At 37.8% G+C, this 8537-nt stretch overlaps 1 non-coding gene across 1 annotated transcript; it reads left to right on the forward strand.

Annotated features, from left to right (window-relative positions):
- The first annotated feature begins 2719 nt into the window (after positions 1 to 2719).
- On the forward strand, positions 2720 to 2826 carry LOC131175144 (small nucleolar RNA R71). The gene has a single exon (XR_009145305.1). It is a non-coding gene; the product is annotated as a small nucleolar RNA R71 (small nucleolar RNA).
- Positions 2827 to 8537: the final 5711 nt, after the last annotated feature.

Below are 8537 nucleotides of genomic sequence, written 5' to 3' on the forward strand. Positions count from 1 at the left end.
CATGGTCATCTTCAGTTCAGGTTGCTGAGGTTGAGGAGGCAGTTGTGGCTGTGCAAAGTTTTGGCCTCTGTTCTGAAATCCAGGGGGTATTGGTGGTTTGTACCCCTGTTGCTTATTTATTGGCTAGTTCTGTTAATTGGACCATGAGAAATTTGGGTGGCTCTTCCATCCAGGGTTATAAGTGTTCGAATATGGATTGTTGGGCTGTCTCTGGTTGAAGTTTCCTCCATTATTCAAATAGTTCATTTGTTCTGTAGAGGGTTTATTAAAGCTGTTATATTCTGAATATCCTCCTCCATAGCTGTCCTCATGTTGACTATTCATCCCTACTGCATTGGCTTGCATTTTATCAAGCCTCTGAAGGAAAAGAAGCGTGAAAAACACAAGTTTATACCATTGAATTCAAAAATTTTCACCTAGGGTCACATGCATCATGCAAGATTTATTTTTATCTATTTGATTTCAATGATAAACAACATATTAAAACTCTTTTAATATATTTTTGGATCTGTATTTGCCATTTAAGATTTTAAAATTAATCAGATTAATTTTAGAACCCTAGATTAAATCAAGAACGATTACACTAACCTCTTGATACACTGCAGCGTGTCTGCGCCTTTGAGATTCGTCTTCAAGACACCAGATGTTGTCCCTCTAGCTTGTCCACACCAAGAACACCTATGGCAGCCCTTGAACAGCTTCTAAAGCTTTTTCTATTAATTAGAAATTCAAGTTCTGCCTTTTAAGAGATTAGAGATGTAAACAGGACACTAGAAACAATTTCTAATGTTCTTAATTCAAGAGATTGATGGCTAATCTCTTTGAATTGATGAGAGATGAAGAAGAATAGATGAAAAGCCTCAAAGTGGCGTGAAAAAGGAGAGGAGTGGCTGCTGGTTGCTTTCTTTTCATTACAACACTTAAATAGCTAGGTTAACACATTAAACCCTTGCCACATGTCACCCTTTGATTAGCTCTAGGTTTAAGTGACCCAATCACATTGTGCCAAGTGTCAAACCTATATTTAATCTTGATTTTAATCATCTTACATGATTAAAAAAAAAAACATTTGGCAAGCTTATGTGTAATCCCATATGTCACCATCTCATGGTGCCACGTGTCACACTGCGAAATGACCAAAATGCCCCTGTGTCTTAATTTTGAGTTCTTAACCCAAAATAATTATTTTTCTTCTTCTAATCAATTTATATAAAATATAAATTAATTAATTAATCTCTATTAATTAATTTCTCATTAATTAGATTCATATTTAAACACTTTAAATATAAATTTAACTTATACTATACATCCAATAATCTATATTTGGTTTCAAGTCATGCTAGGGACTTTGCAATTTAATTGCAAACCAAACCTATTTAATTAATCAATTAAACTCTTTAATTAATTAATTAAATCATATTTAAATAGGTGATAACTTGTGTATGCGTGTGACTTACTAGGCTCATCACTAATTGGCAATGAGACATGATATCAACTCTTAATAGCATCAGAACTCTTTCTTACCATAAATGATTTCTCTAAATCATTTTATGAACCTCATAGACCATGGTTAACACCTAGCATAGCATGCCATGGCCACCTAATTAGTAATAAGGTTTACCTTAAATGAACCTATAATCATATGTTACCATGCACTAGAATCTCTCTGTTACAAAATCCCAACTCAAGCTGGAGTCATGGTTTATGTCAAACTCCATTTGCTATGAATATTATGTTCTCTTTTAATTCCAGTTCTTGATTAAAAAGATTTTCTCATCAGAAACTCTTTTCTGAATAAATCTATCTGTCTTGGCCAGGAACTTGAAATATCAAGAACAATTAAATGAACATAGGATTTTATCTCTATTTACTTAGAGGAACAGATTCCATCTTGATCAACACCTACCTCCATATATAACTAGTAGGAGCCAACACATGCCCATATACCCATACATAGTACAAGTATGAAAGCAGTATCAAACTCAAACTACCTATGTACAAGATAACTGTGCTATCTCAGGTCTAAAGATTATATGCACTAATATGATTTATGACAAAACATTGACAAGAGTAAACTCCATGTGCTTGTCATAAGTGTCACTGGTTCGGCCTACTTATCATTTATAAGTGCCTATCATGTTTGTTATATGGCATGAGACTCACCATTCCATCTTATTTATATCTCATATAAATAACTTGGTAACAAACATGAATACAATCTTTCTGGACAAGTCATGTCCTTGTTATGAAGTATCCTCGATTGTGAACCTATTTATGATACTTTGTGCTAGAAATATTGTCACTCATATTCTTAACAACTTAAGAATAATATTTCTAACAAAATATCAATGGATCTTTTCTATTACACATAAATATATTATGTAAATGGAAAAGTGGAAATGCCTTTTATTAATAAAATATGTACAAGATACATACTAAATGATATGCTCTAGGGCATACTACTAACAGCCTCCTTGTGAGCTGATTAAATTAAGCATTTATCATGCTTAGGGCGTCCACTTCTAGGACTCCTGTTGTTCTCTTTGCATTTCCTCTTTCATTTGACCACTCATAATTATGATATGGAACCCTCTCTAGAAGTTTAAGTGCTTCTGTCACTATTTTCTCCATTAAGTCACCTTCTGCAGCTGAATCAACTGTGCTCCTTGTAGAGGGTACTAACCTATTATAGAAATTTTGCACTAGTAGCCAATCCTCTATGCCATGGTATGGACATTCCCTCTGTAGGTCTTTATATCTTTCCCATGCGTCATAGAGTGATTCACCTTCCTTTTGTCTGAAGGTGTTGAGCTCAAGTCTCAGTTTTGTAGTCTTTACAGGTAGAAAATACCTTGCGAGAAAAGCTTGTGAGAGGTTTTCCCAAGTGGTGAACGTTCTAGCTGGTTGAGAAAGTAACCACTTCCTTGCTCTGTCTCGAAAGGAGAATGGAAATGCTCTGAGTCTTATGGCTTGATCAGACACTCCATTCATCTTAAATGTGTCAGAAAGGGCAAGAAAGCATTGGAGGTGATAATGTGGATCTTCTGTAGGTGAACCCACAAACTGGGTTTGTTGAAGCATTTGAAGTCATGCTGGTTTTAATTCAAAGTTGTTGGCTTCCACTGTAGGTCTAGTGACACTGGGCTAAAATCCTTGGACAGATGGAGCTCTATAGTCTCTCAAGGGTCTTGGTCTGTCATTATTATCGGCCATGATTAGAATTTTAGGATCTTCTTGGTTGTGCTCTTGATGTTTCCTTTCTCTCCAAATGGCTCTCAGAGTCCTATCTATCTCCGGATCATAGTCCAAAATTTCTTCTTCTGGCCTTGTTCTGGTCATATACCAGATCGGGCACCTGATAGAAAAGAAAAGGAATAAAACAAATCAAATAAAATTAGATAATAAATATAATTGCCTAAATTAGCTAATTGCCTATTGCTCGATATTACTACAGCCAAAATCCCCGGCAACGGTGCTAAAAACTTATTTGCTGGTTTTACAACCACTGCAAGTACACAGGTCGCTAACAAGTAATAAAGTGATGAGTAAAGTATCGTTCCCATGAGGAATTTGATTAGTAAGTACCAATCTACACAGTAATTTTGACTGTTTAGGCTATCGACCAATGAAGGAATGGAAGTTGTCTATTTTAAACACTAAAATGATAAACTTAAAATGAAGTAGTCTATTTTGGAACAATTCCGGAATTAAGATTTCACACCTGAATCTTGCTATAGATGTTATCTTATTTATTTACTAGTTTTGAGAATCGTTTACCTTGATGAAAATCAATCCTAAGGTATCCTAAGTCCTCTCTTAAGGTACTTAGGGTGTATTCTAATTAACTTAAACCTGACTTTCGTGGCGATTAAATTAATTAAAATCCCTTAAGGTCTTTGACTAATTTTGAAGCTCCACAAAGGTATCAGCCTATGTCTAGGTTAGAATTCCTAGGTTTAAGATCTTGATTTTTTAATATTAATCTTCACCTTTCAATCCTTCAATTAATATATACAATCAATACTAAGTGGGTATCAGCACATAGGATGTATTAAGATCACAAGAAATTAAATCAAAGAACAAATCTCAAATCCAATAAATAAAACTTAATGTTTATCCATAACAATGATTACAAGCGTTACTCTACCAATTCCAGAATATAAAAACTACTCACTCATAAGTTCAGCAAACTTCATGATAAAAAGGTAAAGACAGTAAAAAGAAATCATATAGAAGAAATAAAAGAATAAAAATCTATTTAAGGAGATGGAATGAAGGAACCGAAGAGAGTTTGCAGCTTTGATCTTGTGGGACTTCTGCTGGAAAACTCCCCTTGATACTGATATTCTTCTCCTCAAGACGACTGGAGATTGCAGAATGTGAGTCTCTCTAAAACTCCTCAAAGTGTTGTAAAAGGATCCTCCCTACTCTCTTTTTTTTTTTGGATGTTTTCTCTTTCTATTTATAATAGCTATTCTAGGGTTTGGCCATTTTGAGTCCCAAAAGCCTTAGGAGTCTAATTTGAATCTGTAAATAAGAGCGAGAATTCGGGTTTGAAAACTGGCTGGCGTAAGGTACACGACCCGTGTGTCACTACATGGCCCAGGGTTGTGTAACTTACTGGAGTGGAATTACGGAGTTTTGCATTGGCACAGAGACTTGCATGGGTCTACGCTGGCTACACGGGCCTGGTTACATGGGCCATGTACTTTTGTTCTCAGAAAGTTCTTCAAGCTTGTGCTCGGCAGAGACTTACACGGGTCCCTGCAGATTACACGGGTCTAATTTCATAACCCATGTGCTTTTGTTTCCCCATTGGCTCTCTGGCTTTCGTCTGGCAGAAGGTTACAGGGGTCTGTGGCTTGGCTTACATGGCCCGTGTACTTTGTAGCAGCAAAAATTATGAGTCTTTTGACTTCACCAAGCTTCCCTTTTGCACTCCTATACTCTGGGACTTCACCCAAACACCTGGAAAACATGGAATTAAGGGCTTGATAATAGAAATTACAAAAACTAATGAAATCAAGTACTATGCATGAGATTACTTACCTAAATGCTATGAGATAGTATACAATTGTGCTTAAAAATATCTATACAATTCAAGTGCATCAGCATACATGACACATGTTATTCTAGGGCCCTTTGAACAAAGAAATTATATTTTGGAACCTTTAAAAAAAAAGGGGCATTAGGCCTAGTATGACCCACTTTGGCTGGCCTTTTAGTCCAGTAGCTACTTTGGCTTGCCGAAGTCTCAGGCTTCGGCCAGCCTTTTAGTTTAGTTGCTACTTCGGCTAGCCTTTTAGTCCAGTAGCTACTGTGGCTGTCGAAGTCTTGGACTTTGGCTGCCTAGCCCATGAGGCTCAAAAGTCCCTTTTTTGTTCAGTAGCCACTGCGATTGCTGAAGTCTTGGACTTTAAATGCCGTACTTGGAAATTTTTTAGATTTTCTCATGAAATTGCATGCTTTGGATGCCTAAATAATGGTTTTCGATAGCTGAACTTGGGAATTTCCAAAATTCCAAAATCAAAAACTTGCAGAATCCATCTCTTAATAACACCCAAACTCACCTCAAGTTTAAGTTTTCAAAACACAATCCAAACATATAGACACAAATTTAGGGCAAAAAATAACTTGGAATCAAGCTCCAAACACACATGCAATTCCAAATTGGACTTGAATTCAAGATTCAACCAACTTCAAACATAACATCATCAAGGAATTATTGAATCCAACAATAGGAGTGTGTCATTGAAGGCCTAACGAAAGTTAAAATCAAGCTTAAACTCACTAGAATTCAAAGTTCCATTATTTTCACACATCATATTTAGCAAGGAAAATACTAAGAACTCAACATGCAACCCCATTTTCAACTTATTCATGCTCTAAAACTCCTCTAAACATATATGCATTCAGAAAAACCAACTATCTAACACACCTAGACATAATTAGATTTTTCTAAAAGATCATAAGAAAAGAGAAGTTACCTCATTCCCTTGAATAAGATAAGGAAGTGAATTGACGATTCCAGCTTCAATCCACTTTCACTAAGCTTCCCAAAAGAAGAATCAAACTTTTTAAAAGCATGAAAAGGCTAAGAAAACCTCTTCAAGTAGAACCTTGCATGTCGCGAAAACTTGGAGAGAGAGAGAGAGAGAGAAAAGAGAGTTTGAGCTTCTTTTTGGTGGAAAAATATGCTATTGGATCTTTATACCCTTACTATCGAGAGACTTTCAGCTGCTAGAAGTCATAATTTTCGCTGCCAGAATCCATTCTGTTCAAAAAGGATTTGAATAGGGAAAAGCTACTTTGGCTGCCAAAGTTCCTTTTATTCAAAGAAACACTTAAAACCGTTATGGAATAAAACCTTTAAAATATTTTCATTTTCAAATACATTTTGAACACCTTATACATATCTACATCTACATATGCACTTCCTACCGCCATCCCCTTATCTATGGAAACTTCGAATTCGCTAGAATATCCTATCAATGACAAAAATTCCAACATTGACTATGAAAGAAGGGGATCGTTCAGTCGATCAATCAATAGAGGCTGAGGTACAAGGGGATGCCCCAGCCCTTCACATTGTGAGTGGATCAGTCGCACTAGCCCCCTCAGTACCGCAGTTCCCTACTCAGTTTGCACAGCAGATGGCTGCAATATTCCAACAGATGGCTAGAAATATGCCTACTCAAGTCCCACTACAGACACCAGTGGTACAACCATAGTCTTCAGCTAGGCAGTATGATAAGCTGATTAAATATGGGGCTACTGAGTTCAAGGGAACAGTAGATCCTCTAGAGGCAGAACAATGGTTGGAGAGAATGGATAGGGTGTTCAAGAAACTGCACTGCACAGAAGAACTGAGGTTTGAGTATTCAGTGTCTCTACTATAGGGAGATGCATATGACTGTTGGAAAACCATTCCTCATAGTTTGGTGGAACCTCCAGTACTAACCTGGGATGACTTTCTGCGGGAGTTCAGACAAAAATATGTCCCAGATGCCTATGTGGACCAGAAGCTGTAGGAGTTCTTAAGTCTGAAACAGGGAAGTAGGTCAGTGGCAGAATATGAAAGAGAATTTTCCCGCCTAAGCCACTATGCAGAAAGTCTCCTTTCTACCAGTAGGGAAAGATGTAAAAGGTTTGAAACCGACTTGAAGCCCAATCTCAGATTACAAATGGTCAGATTCAAACATACTAACTTCTCTGAGCTTATTTCTTAAGCACTTGAATTAGAGAGAATTGAGTCAGAAGTGGCCCCAGAGAAAAAGAAATCAGAGAAGACAGAAAAAGAGAAAGAGGGGAAGTCAGTAGATCAGAGTTCCAGTGGTCCTACTCGAAAGAGAAAGAACTTTGGGAGACACAACAGGGGTGGTAAAAAGTCTGGTAGGAGAAGATTTTCAGGACAGAGACCTCCTCCATCTAGTCAGCAAACTACCACAAGTTCCTATCCTCCCCGCCAATGTGAAACTTGTGGAAGAAATCATGGTGGGGTATGCTATAAGGCCACAGGAGCCTGTTATAACTGTGGAGGCATAGGACACTTTGCCAAGGACTGCACCAGTGCCCGTAGAGTTAGGCCACCTCCTACTACTGCAGAAGGGTCAGTTCAGAATCCTGTCACCAGAGGTTCACAACCACCTAGCAGAGGTAGAGGCAGGGGTAGAGGTAGTCCAGCAGGCAGCCAAGGCACAGAGAACCAATTAGAGCAAGGCAGTGCTCTAGTCAGAGTCTACGCAATGAGACAAAGAGAAGAGGCTGAGACATCTAATATTGTGGCTGATACCTTCTCAACTTTTAATCAAGATGTGTTTGTGTTATTTGATCTGGGTTCTACCCATTCTTATTTGATTACTAGCATCATTGATTGCATTGTTGTTCTGTGTGTGAAAATGGACTTTGAGGTGCTAGTAACAAGTCTGCTAGGACAAGAGGTCAGGGTTAATAGAATGTATAGGGATTGTCCTTTGGTGATCCAAGGACATACTTTTCTGTTTAATCTCATTAAAATGCCCTTCAGAGATTATGATATCATCTTGGGCATGGATTGGTTAGCAAGGCATCATGCTATGATTGACTGTAGACTGAAGATAGTCACTTTTGGTCTCCCTCAATACAGTGATGTGGTAATACATGGGGAGAGGCAATTATTGCCATCAAACATCATTTCGGCTGCACTAGCCAAAAAAATGATCAGAAAGGGGTGTGAAGCATACTTGGCACATGTGGTAGACACTCAAGTGGGGAGTCCAGCATTGAGGGACATCCCTACAGTATATGACTTTCCAGATGTGTTTCCTGTTGAATTTCTAGGATTACCTCCAGAGAGAGAAGTGCAATTTGAGATTAATGTTATGCCTGGTGTGGATCCAATCTCCATAACACCATACAGAATGGCACCAGCAGAGTTAAAGGAGTTGAAGGTATAGTTGCAAGGACTACTTGAAAGGGCTTCATCCGCCCTAGTGTGTCACCTTAGGGAGCACTAGTATTGTTTGTTAAGAAGAAAGATGGCACCTTCCGCTTATGTA

This window comes from Hevea brasiliensis, chromosome 16, assembly GCF_030052815.1.
Source record: "Hevea brasiliensis isolate MT/VB/25A 57/8 chromosome 16, ASM3005281v1, whole genome shotgun sequence".
In the NCBI taxonomy this organism is placed as follows: domain Eukaryota; kingdom Viridiplantae; phylum Streptophyta; class Magnoliopsida; order Malpighiales; family Euphorbiaceae; genus Hevea; species Hevea brasiliensis.